This window comes from Heptranchias perlo, chromosome 14 (genome assembly GCF_035084215.1).
Source record: "Heptranchias perlo isolate sHepPer1 chromosome 14, sHepPer1.hap1, whole genome shotgun sequence".
NCBI lineage: Eukaryota > Metazoa > Chordata > Chondrichthyes > Hexanchiformes > Hexanchidae > Heptranchias > Heptranchias perlo.
In genome coordinates, this window is record NC_090338.1 from 17,502,220 (window position 1) to 17,513,673 (window position 11,454).

General features: G+C 46.4%; 1 long non-coding RNA gene across 2 annotated transcripts in view; it reads left to right on the forward strand.

The window, feature by feature from the left end:
• The first annotated feature begins 569 nt into the window (after positions 1 to 569).
• LOC137332331 (uncharacterized) overlaps positions 570 to 11,454 on the forward strand; it is a 42,033-nt gene continuing 31,148 nt past the window's right edge. The window contains exons 1-2 of one of the 2 annotated variants that reach the window (XR_010965632.1): positions 570 to 703; positions 4,759 to 4,926. This is a non-coding gene — a long non-coding RNA (uncharacterized lncRNA). The remainder of the gene's footprint in view (positions 704 to 4,758; positions 4,927 to 11,454) is intronic. The other variant, XR_010965633.1, reaches the window with a different exon arrangement.

The following is an 11,454-nucleotide window of genomic DNA, read 5'->3' on the forward strand; positions in this document are numbered from 1 at the left end:
TATCACCACATTAGATCAGGATAGGTGGGGGACCTGTGAAATTAACCAAATTGTGATACAGCACCAACCTCCCCCATAGGATCTAATCAGTCCTTTGATTGATCACAGCAGATATGTGGCTCCCTATCTGCTCCAATGGTACAGCGTTGGACTCCTGACTGAGTTAGTTGTTTTAATGCTATTTTTCATTTAACTTGAAGTCTGGGAGCTGGCTCCCAGCAGTTATCCCATTCAATCTGTTTTCTGTAGTCTGGCAGCTGACTCCTAGACTCTGCTCTGCTGACCGTATCCTAACTCGCATCGAGTCCTGCTCACCTATCATCCCTGTGCTCGCTGATCTACATTGGTTCCCAGTCCGGCAATGCCTTGTTTTAAAATCCCTCCTTGCCTCGCTATCCCTGTAACCTCCTCTAGGCGCTATATAAATTCAAGTTGTTGTTGTTTATTAACAGTATAAATTCCAGGAGCCAGCTCATGCATCCCGAGCTCCTGGAATCTGAATAAAAAGAGCAATAGAAAAGTGACTTTCGGATCATGAGTTTGGACCCTGGTCCAGATGAATATTTTAGTTCCTCTGTAGTCATAGGCACAGTTTCACTGCGCCATGGCCAGGCTTTCTGAATGGAGCACAGCATGATTCCAGATGGTGGTGAAAGAAAAGCAGAAATTTCTGGAAACACCTCAGCATCCATGGAGAGAAAAGGCAAGTTAAGTTTACAGGAAAAAACTGCCCGTTGGGAGGTTCACAAGTTAATGCATCCTTAAGGCCAGCAGACAGAGGATTGTCACATGAGTTCAACAACAACAACTTATATTTATGTAACACCTTTAACAAAGAAAAACTTCCCAAGACACTTCGCAGAAGTGTAATCAGGCAAGAATCAATGCCGAGCCAAAGAGGGAGCTATCAGGAGGGTGGTTAAATCTTGGTCAAAGAGGTGAGTTTTAAGGAAGGTCTTAAAAGGAGGAAAGGGAGGTGGAGAGGTTTAGGGAGGGGATTCCAGAGCTTAGGGTCTAGAGGGCTGACGGCACAGCCACCGATGGTGGGACAAAGAGAATGAGGGATGCACAAGAGGCCAGAGTTGGAGGAAAGCGGAGTTCTCAGAGTGCTGTAGACTTGGATAAAGTTACAGATAGGGCATGAACAAATTTAAACGCAATAGCCCCAACGTTAACATGGAGTGGGAATTGGGCATGCAGAGGGGCGAATCGAGCGCCAACTCCCCCCACCCACCCAACCTCAGCAGTGTGAGGTCCGTGCTATTTTAACTCCCTGGCTTCATCTGCCCACCTGAAACGGGGGATAGGTGAGGGGGATGGGGGGGGGGTGCGTTCAGGGGGAAACAGCAGCTGGCCGGTGGGAGGGTGCTGAAGTTTGGGCGGCAGGAGGCCACCAGCTGGCACCGAAGGATCGGTCACCAGCAACAAGATAAGCTGCAGGGAAGGGGTTTCTTGAGGGAAGGAGGGGAGCACGGGGGCGGAGGAGGCCTAGATTTTCCTTGTGGGGCCCGGAAAGCATTGCTGTGTTTCCTGGCCCCACAAAGAAAGTCAAATAACATACCTCTTTGGGCCTCTCCTGGTCTCAGGTCCTCTTCCCGCTGCCTTCACCTGGCGGGAAAGTCACAGCGGCTCAGGCCTGAGTTAAAACTGCAAATTGGGCTTGATGACATCATCGGGCAGTGTGGGACCACGCTGGGTAAGTCACCCGGCCGATTTTAACTGCCTGCCTGCACGGTTTCCACCAGGTAGTTAGGGTTAAAATCGCACCTGAGAATTCATTCATTAATCTCACGAAAAATAATTTCTCGGCTTTGAACAGCTCAGGCCAGGGTTAAAATTTAATTAAAGTTTGTGAACTTCAAGTGATGATGGAGCTATGAGGCATTTAGCATCTAGGTGGAAGAGTTAGAGGTGTAAAAAGTGGTTGGAAAATCTTTTGCGCTGAATGTGATGATGTAATCCACACTGAGAAGTGCCATTGTGTCATCAAACCATTAGAAAGTTGCTTGAGTCTGAGACTGATTGTTGTGACACAAATGGTACGTTGCTTTTCACCTTTTCTGTAACCCCAAGCCTAAAGACAGCGTCTCCTTTAAAAGAAGTGACAGCACACAAGAGCAGGAGGTCAGACTGCACAAAGGGCCTACAGATGCGCAGAGTCCCCTCTGTGTACAGCCATTTCCACAGAGCATCGCGTAGCCTGAAGCTACTTACAGTATTAGCAGGTCAAACAAATATTAGCTCCCACCCTCCTGTGGAGCAGTTTTGACCTTTTGTTTGTCTAACCACAGCTTAGAGTTTAGAGCCCAGCCTGAGTCAAAGGGCCCAATGGAAAAGGATTTGTACGTATGAAAAGACGCCATTGTCCGCACAAAGACCACAGACATGAGTGAGTTTGAAGGCCTTTCTTATACCCGATTTACTTTGATGACACGCTGTCTACAGTTAGCGTGCGGTTTTCCTGTCATCAATGCCATGCCCCGACCTCCATAGAACTGAGGGCAATGCAGGGTCAGATTTACATAGAATTACATAGAATTTACAGCACAGAGACAGGCCATTTGGCCCAACTGGTCTGTGCCGGTGTTTATGCTCCACATGAGCCTCCTCCCACCCTACTTCATCTAGCCCCATCAACATATCCTTCTGTTCCTTTCTCCCTCGGTGATTATCTAGCTTCCCCTTAAATACATCTATGCTATTCACCTCAACTACTTCATGTGGTAGGTAGCATGTTCCACATTCTAACAACTGTGTGGGTAAAGAAGTTTCTCCTGAATTCTTTTTGGATTTATTAGTGACTATCCTATATTTATGTCGCCTATTTGTGAGTCTGGTCATCAGCTGATGGCTGAACTGCCTCGTCTACTGGTCAAGTACAGTGCGTTGGTGTGCTTACATTGTGACGCAAAAATAGCATAATGACACCAAGCATGCTAATGCCTGCAGCGGGCTCAGTTGTTGATTCCTGGTCCAGCTGTGATGATCCCAGGCCTGCTGAATCCAACTGATTCAAAAAAAAATTTGCAGGGCAATTAAAAGAAGAATCTTTTATATTATTATTAGTACATTGCTCACCACTTACACCCTCCTCGCTTATCATGGGCAGCCACGTATATCGGGCGAATGGCGCTAACCATTTGCCATTGCTAGAGGAGTTAATTACAAAGGCCCCACTTATAACATGTTAAGTGCGCCAGCTATTTTGGGCAGTGCCTGTGTCTGTTTAATAGGGGTGTGCTGACAGTCCCGGTTCATTTTGAGTCCTGGGTTAATGGTGCCCATGGAACCAAGGTTCACTGCCTACAGTAGAGCATGATGTGGAGATGCCGGTGATGGACTGGGGTTGACAATTGTAAACAATTTTACAACACCAAGTTATAGTCCAGCAATTTTATTTTAAATTCACAAGCTTTCGGAGATTTTCTCCTTCCTCAGGCAAATGTTTGCCTGAGGAAGGAGAAAATCTCCGAAAGCTTGTGAATTTAAAATAAAATTGCTGGACTATAACTTGGTGTTGTAAAATTGTTTACAGTAGAGCAGGGGAGAGAAAGGGAGAAATCGGGGAAAATAACATTTAATACATTAATGAGAGTATAATGACTGTATTTTTTGAAATAGCTAACAACAGACAGAAAATAAAAATCAACGGTGCTTAATGAGCGAGTTTTCAATGGCTTTTCCTCAGAAATGAAAGTGGCTGTGACTGAGGTTTAACTGGGATAAACCATAAAGTTTAGTGTTCAGATTTTGTCGGGCTTGTGTTTCAAAGTGAGCTACCAGAGGGCAGCAAGTTCCCATAGAACTGTACATCAGTACTTTTAGGAGAAGACTTTAGTTGAAGTCTGGTTAGACTGCACCTGGAGTACTGTGAGCAGTTCTGGGCACCGCACCTTCGGAAGGACACATTGGCCTTGGAGAGAGTGCAGCGTAGGTTTACAAGAATGATACCCGGACTTCAAGGGTTAAGTTACGAGGAAAGATTACACAAATTGGGGTTGTATTCTCTGGAGTTTAGAAGGTTATGGGGTGATCGGATCAAAGTTTATAAGATATTAAGGGGAACAGATAGGGTGGATAGAGAGAAACTATTTCCGCTGGTTGGGGATTCCAGGAGTAGGGGGCACAGTCTGAAAATTAGAGCCAGACCTTTCAGGAGTGAGATTAGAAAACATTTCTACACACAAAGGGTGGTAGAAGTTTGGAACTCTCTTCCGCAAACAGCAATTGATACTAGCTCAATTGCTAAATTTAAATCTGAGATAGATAGCTTTTTGGCAACCAAAGGTATTAAGGGATATGGGCCAAAGGCAGGTACATGGAGTTAGATCACAGATCAGCCATGATCTTATCAAATGGCGGAGCAGGCACGAGGGGCTGAATGGCCTACTTCTGTTCCTATGTTCCTATATCCTATGTTCCTATGTATCAAGTATTTGAAGTCAGTTTGGAAGCTCTGGTCCCAGAGATCGAGGTAGAAACCTCTTCAGACTATCGGATAACATGGAGCCAACCCACTGTCACCATTGTTTCAAATAAAAAGCAAACAGTAGCTCCTTCTGTGGCTCAGTAGGTAAGTACGTTGTCTGGTGTGCTACAGAGATATATAGACCAAGAATGTAACACGCTCAATTCCTAGTCTGTGCTGTGTTATCTCAGCTTAGGTGGCAGTAGAAGTGCTACAAAGAGAAGGAAGAGAAAAAAATTCAGCTGGGCTTTCTCCTCTTGATTGCTGTTCATTTCACATCCAATTTCCAGAGATACCAACTAGGAAGTGGATGTGGAGTGAGGGCAGGATTGGGCTTGACTGCGATGTCCCCTCCAATACTCTGCTGGTGGTCTGTCCAAGCTCTCATATGAAGGGCCACCTAAATGAGATACCAAAGAGCAGTGAGTGCTCGTGCAACTGTACATCAGCACCTTCAGGTGAGGATTGGGGTTCATGTTATTTATTACAAGAGTTTGATCATAAAAAATGCTTAATTTGTATCAAAAATATAAACAGAAAATGCTGGAAACACTCAGCAAGTCAGGCAGCATCTGTGGAGGGAGAAATAGTTAACGGGGCAAATTTTAACCCCCAAGAACAGATGGGTTGGGGGCAGGTGGGCACTCAAAATTGTCTGATTTCAGAGCGGGACCGCAGCCCGGCTCCAACGCGTCAACTTTCGGGTTTGACCCAAACGCGATTGGGTGCGTGGCACTTAAAGTTGGCAGGGCGATAGTCAAAGGGCCAATTGAGGTATTTAAAGTCCTTAAAGCTGTAAACTGTTTTTGTATTGACCTACACAAGCCATTTTAACTGCTTATGAACATGCCTCCCGTGGTCTCTGAAACATGCCATGGAAACGCAGGTGAGTTGCAGCCGACCCTCATTTGGACCTTTAAACCAGTGATTGACACACGTGAATAAAAGGTGAGTTTTTGCAGCAGGGCAATCAGTTTTCTCAGACAAACCTTTGGCTGGGAGTTCTTTGTGTTTAGACTGAGATTTCTTTGTTCACATTCAGGATTCTTATGTTTACACATGTTTACCGACGTTTTGGATCCCCTCAAACTGACAACATCAGGATGGGGGGGGGGAACGCAATGGATTTATTCAACAGTACATCTGAGGAGGAGGCACATCACCATCCGCAGCAGGCACGGCGGGCAGTTCTGGGAGTTACAACTCCACAAGTCAGAGGTGTGCCACAAGGACCTGCAGAAAAGCAGAGAGGGGACCAACGGAGGGGCCAACGTCGCAGGAGGCTGAGCTTCCTGGACCTCTCTGAGGAGCAGTGCCTATGCAGGCTCAGATTGGGTCGCCAGGTGTTTGCAGAGATCTGCATGCTCCTTCATGCAGAGCTGCTCCCGGCTGTGACTGGTAGCCACACATTGCCCGTTGCAGTTAAAGTCATCACTGCCCTCAATTTCTTCGCCTCCGGATCCTTCTAGGGTGCCACCGGTGACATCATCAGGATCTCTCAGTCGTCTGCACATAAGTGTATACGACAGGTCACGGATAGCTTGTTTGCCAAGGCATCCGACTACGTAAACTTCCCCTGCGACAACATCAGCCAGACTGAGAGGGCAGTGGGTTTCCACTCTCTGGCTGGCTTCCCATGGGTGTAGGGCACAATTGATTGCACACACATAGCAATCCGAGGACCTGCACATGAGATGGACTGTTCATCAACTGAAAGGGGTATCACTCCATCAGTGCACAACTGGTTTGTGACCACCGGAGGAGATTTCTGCAGGTGTGTGCCAAATTCCCTGGCAGCTGCCATGATTCCTTAATTTTGTGCGAGTCCAACATCCTGGCCCTCTTCCATGCACAAGGCAGACTTAAGGGCTGGCTGCTTGGAGATTAGGCATACCCCCCGCAGATATGTCTCATGACACCTTTGAGAAACCCCACCAATGAGGCATAGCAGCGGTACAACGACAGTCACATCAAGACCAGGTCTGTCATTGAACAAGCCAGAGGAATGCTCAAAATCCGCTTCAGGTGCCTGGATCGATCTGGGGGAGCCCTTCAATAATAGTTATGTGTAGCATCCTGCACAACATCGCTCAACAGAGAGGGTTACAGGTGGAGGAGATCCCATGCACTCATGAAGTATTCATACCTGCCGGCAACATTGAAGAAGAGGAGGAGGAGGAGGTCCATCGGTAGAGCAGCAGCACATCTGCCTGTTCATGATGCCAGGGAGTCACTCATATCTAATAGATTCTCATAAGGAGATCTGCAAAGTGAAGATAGTGAACAACTCAGACCTCCTGGAATGACCACTACCAACACCAGCCCCCTGCCCCATCTGTTTGCACAAAACAGTCCTACAACCACACATACACCCATTGTAAACATTTCCAATGGGTGGCATCAAGTCTCGCCATTCATGATGAAGCACATGCAAAGGCTCTTTCACAAAAGGTACTCAAGAATGGACAAGGCGTGGCAGTGGTGGTGACAAGTAGGACATTTAATGTGAATATAACAAAAAACAAATAGAAATGAAAAATATGACATTTAGTCAAACACCCTTGCGAATACCATTGGTGATTACAAAACTTTAGCCTTCCTCTTCCTAATGCTTCTACGTGGCTTCAGCAGAGGTAGTGGTAGGTTGCTCAGGTCCTTGCCCTGACTACTGAGATGATTTCAGCCCCTCCAAAGACTGTTTCACCTGCACTTATGCAGGGGCAGACTTGACCATCGGGAGAGGAGGCAGCATTGCGGATACCAGTTGGGGGGGGGGCAACGGGTGAGACATGGGAGCACTTTGAGCGGAGTCCCCACTTCCACGTCCCCTTTTGCCATCATCCCTCTGCTGGGTCAGGGCCACATCACTCTTTCATTCTGTTGGACAACAGTTTGGAGGACATCATGATGCATTGTAAGGCCACTATAAAGTATATGTCTACTTGTTTAAGACGGCAGAATAGTTGGCATCCTGAGTCTGCACAGCCGTTGTCAGGGCCTGAATGGATTCATTTATGAGCCGTGCTTGAAGCTCAATAGAGGCTGCCATCCTCTCCATCGCAGACATTCCCGCATTTACCTGCGCCACCATTCCACTAATGCTGGAGGTGGACTCCTCCATCCTTTCCGCTATTGTGAAGAGTGTGCATGGCACGTCTTCCAGTACCGCGCAAAGGTGCAGCTGTTCCTCTCTCATTCTCAATCTCAACGATGGTCCCCAGGGTTCAGCATCTGCGTCCAACTGAGCTGAGCTTGGAGAGGGGTGCGCCTCCCGAAGTGGACTCTCCACAGCTGCCCCTGCCACCAGTGTCAGCTTGGGCTCACTTGTAAGTGGTGAATCACGAAGTGACAACCCAACTAACTATTAGGACCTACTGAGGTGTGAGTATCTGCGCTGGTGCATGGCTCGGTATGATGTGACATTGTGCCTCAGAGTTATGGAGCTTCTCTGAGGAATTGCCCTCATTCAGGTCATCTACTGCTTCAACACTCCATGAAGGCCCTGGAAGAGAACATACAGCAATATTAAGAATCGTTGCAGAAGTTATGTTGCGATGAGCATACTGAGGTGTGCAACCATTGATAACATCAATTCATGTGTGTGAAGGATGTTAAAGTTCTGTCACCCGACGTTTGCACGGTGCCAGTCTTGGCATCTCTGACGGCCAGGCATTGGAGCGAGCGGCTGAGCTCCATAGCCTCCTCCTCTGCCTCCGTCAGGGCCACTAGTTGTGGTGGCCCCCTCCAGTCTACTCCTCTCCCATGCATTTTGTGCTCTCTTCTCCTACAAGGAGAAAAAGAACAGACATGTGAGTGAGTGAGGGTGACGGGGTCGCCTGATGGATGCATTGCTCTGGGTGAGGCTGCCCATGAAAGTGATGCATCAGAGGATGAGTATCAGACAGGTCCATGACATTGCACCAGGATAGGGGTGAGTGGGAGTGGTGGGTTCACAAATGGGGAGGTGAGGAAGTGCACAGAAAGTGAAGGTAAGTTGATAATGAGCCTTAAGTGGATATGAGGAGTGATGTGATGAAGTAAGCTTGGCAGGACAGAGTGGGGGGGGGGGGGTGTAATGTGCACCACAGGATGTAGGTGAATCAGTAACTGTACTCACTTTTCCTGATCTGGTTAGGTCACTGATGTGCTTCCTGCACTGTACCCACGTCCTTGAAATGGTGTTCCTCCTGCTCAGCTCTTCTGCCAACTTGAGCCAGGCCTTCTTGGTGGCAGAGGGAGGGCGCTTCCTCCTGTAAGCTGGGTACAATGTATGCCTCCTACTCCTCATGCTGGCTAATTGCAACTCCAGCGAAGTGTCACTGAACCGGAGTGCTGGCTTCATCCTTTGTTGCTCCATTTGGCTCAATTCCTCCTTTCTCCCTCAAAATCCATGGTTGTAATGGCCCTTTAAATAACCCAGGCCCCAGCACGTCATTTGGGTGCGCAGTACACCCGCTGCGTAGCTTGGAGATGTGAAACTCACATTAAGGGCATCCAATCGAGTCACAATGGCTCGAGAAAACGCACAAAAATTTTTCCTGGTTTCCCCCACGCGTATTGACCCTCCCGCTGAGTTCCCCAACGTTTCAGGTCGATGACCTTTCTTTCATCTTAATTTGTATCATTTGAGGCCTGCAATTTCCTTCAGTGCTCCTTCATCCCAAATTAAACACTACTGCCGATGCTGTTTCAATCCATTCTTAGCTATTCTTTAAGTCCAGAAAAACATTCACTTCAAGAAAGAGGGCTTCTGTGAAACTGTGAAATGATGTTGGAATTGGGACTTCCTGAGTGCTGTACTTTGGGCTTGTCCTTTTGACCTGTGTGTGACTGGTGGACGTCAGCAATGTGGGGACACCTGGAGCTATAATGATCACAAACTGCTGTGTAGGTACCAAGAACCAGAGGCAAAGCAAGGGGGAAATTTTCAGTGATTACTAATTGCAGCTGGATGGTCCCATTTCTTAAGTTTTCAAGCTCAGTTTTACAATCGCATAATTAACCAGTGATCTCTCAGTAACTGGGGCAGATCTTTTATTCTCCAACAGGTCATCAGAAAATGACTGCTTTGCGATTTATTTTAAGGGCCTTAAGATTCAAGTGAGAATAGAGGATACACACGGAGGCGGGGTGATTTATAAAAATAAACCATCGAGCGTCATGGGACACATAACTCAAGTGTGTTGAAGTTATGAGTACTTTATTTTCCATAAATCACTGGGTCCCAATGTGATTTCTGTTTATAACAACAGAGCCTTGTTGAGAAATATATTTTCAAGACAATTTCTTTTTTTGGTTAAGAAAAGAATGAAATTACTTGATTGTTTTTTCTTCTGTAGCAGTTGAAGGATGTAAAATTAATATATTGTGGAGCAGGACCAGTAAGGTTCTGGGTTCAATCCGTGCCTGAGTGGGCTGACTTCAGCCAGGGTGGTATTTAGGACTCTATGATTCACCTCAGCACCTTGAGCCAGGGAGGGTGAAAATCAATAGGATCTCCAATATTCAGTGAGTCTCTGTTGAATGGACACTGAGTGACTACATTGGCACAGGCACGATGGGCCGAATGGCCTCCTTCCGTGCTGTAAGTTTCTATGATCTGTCTTGGTTACGATGGTCCCCTGCTCCATAATTGAGTAGCGTGCTCACCCTGAAAGCACATGAATAAGGACTGCAGTACCAGAAGGGGAATCCAGTGCTTGTAGAATCATATCCCAACAAGAAGTCAGTGGAGTCTATTTTCATGAACGAACACTTAACTTGCTTGTGATTGCTTGGTTATTTTAAATCCGGTCCCATTAGCACAGATCTGTAGATAAGAGCTAGGTCACGATGCAGAATGAAATAAATGAGTTGGTAAAATAGGTGAAGGAAAGAAAGGAAAAGGTAGAGAGTGAGAAAGTGCGATGACCAGTGATAGGGAGAGAAAGAGGAAAAGAGGGAGATGAGAGACCGAGCATGAGAATTTAACAACAAAAACAAGAACTTGCATTTATATAGTGCCATTTACGCTCTCAGGACATCCCAAAGTGCTTTACAGCCAATGAAGTACTTTTGAAGTGTAGTCACTGTTGTATTGTAGGGAACGCAGCAATTAATTTGTGCACAGCAAGGTCCCACAAACAGCAATGTGATAATGACCAGATTATCTGTTTTACTGGTGTGGGTGCGGGATCAATAATGGCCAGGGGAGAACTCCAATGCTCTTCTTCAAACAGTGTCATGGGATCTTTTATGTCCACCTGAGAGGTCAAGTGGGGCCTCAGTTTAACATCTCATCTGAAAGATGGCACCTCTGACAATGCAGCAGTCCCTCAGTACTGCACAGGAGTGTCAGCCTAGATTTTATGCTCAAGTCTCTGGAGTGGGCCTATGAAACCACAACCTTCTGACTCTGAGACGTGAGTGCTACCCGCTGAGCCAAGGCTGACATCCTAGAAGATTAAAGCAAAAGTATGAGAACGGAAGAGGAAAGTGAAACAGAGTGAAAGAAAGAGAGCCAAAGAGAACGAGAGAAGAAAATAAAAGGTTGATCGAGAAGAAAAACTAACAGACGATGTTAAAAGGCTGTGAGTTGATAGAGGAAGGCAGAGTAAAGAAATCAAAAGAGAAAGAGAGATAGAAATTCAAGGATTAGCTTTGATGTTGGAACAATTTGCTCTAAACCTCAGTTTGTGCATACTCCATACTGGCTGCTGCAAAAGTTTGTGCTGCTACTGATGTAACAGCTGATGTAGTAAACTGCAGGGCGTGGCATTTGCAGGACATTGGTTATTTATTACCAAACGGTACCATTTCAAATTTTTTTGGTGCTGGTGACAATTGATTTCCACTCACTCATAAGCAGACAATGTAACATTGTGATATCACCACTCATGTCACTGAGCAGTTGTGATATCCTGATCACTTTATCATGACAGTGTCCCTTTAAAGCATAATTTCAGTCATACTAAAAAGAGAGATTATTAAAAGGAAAACACTATCTA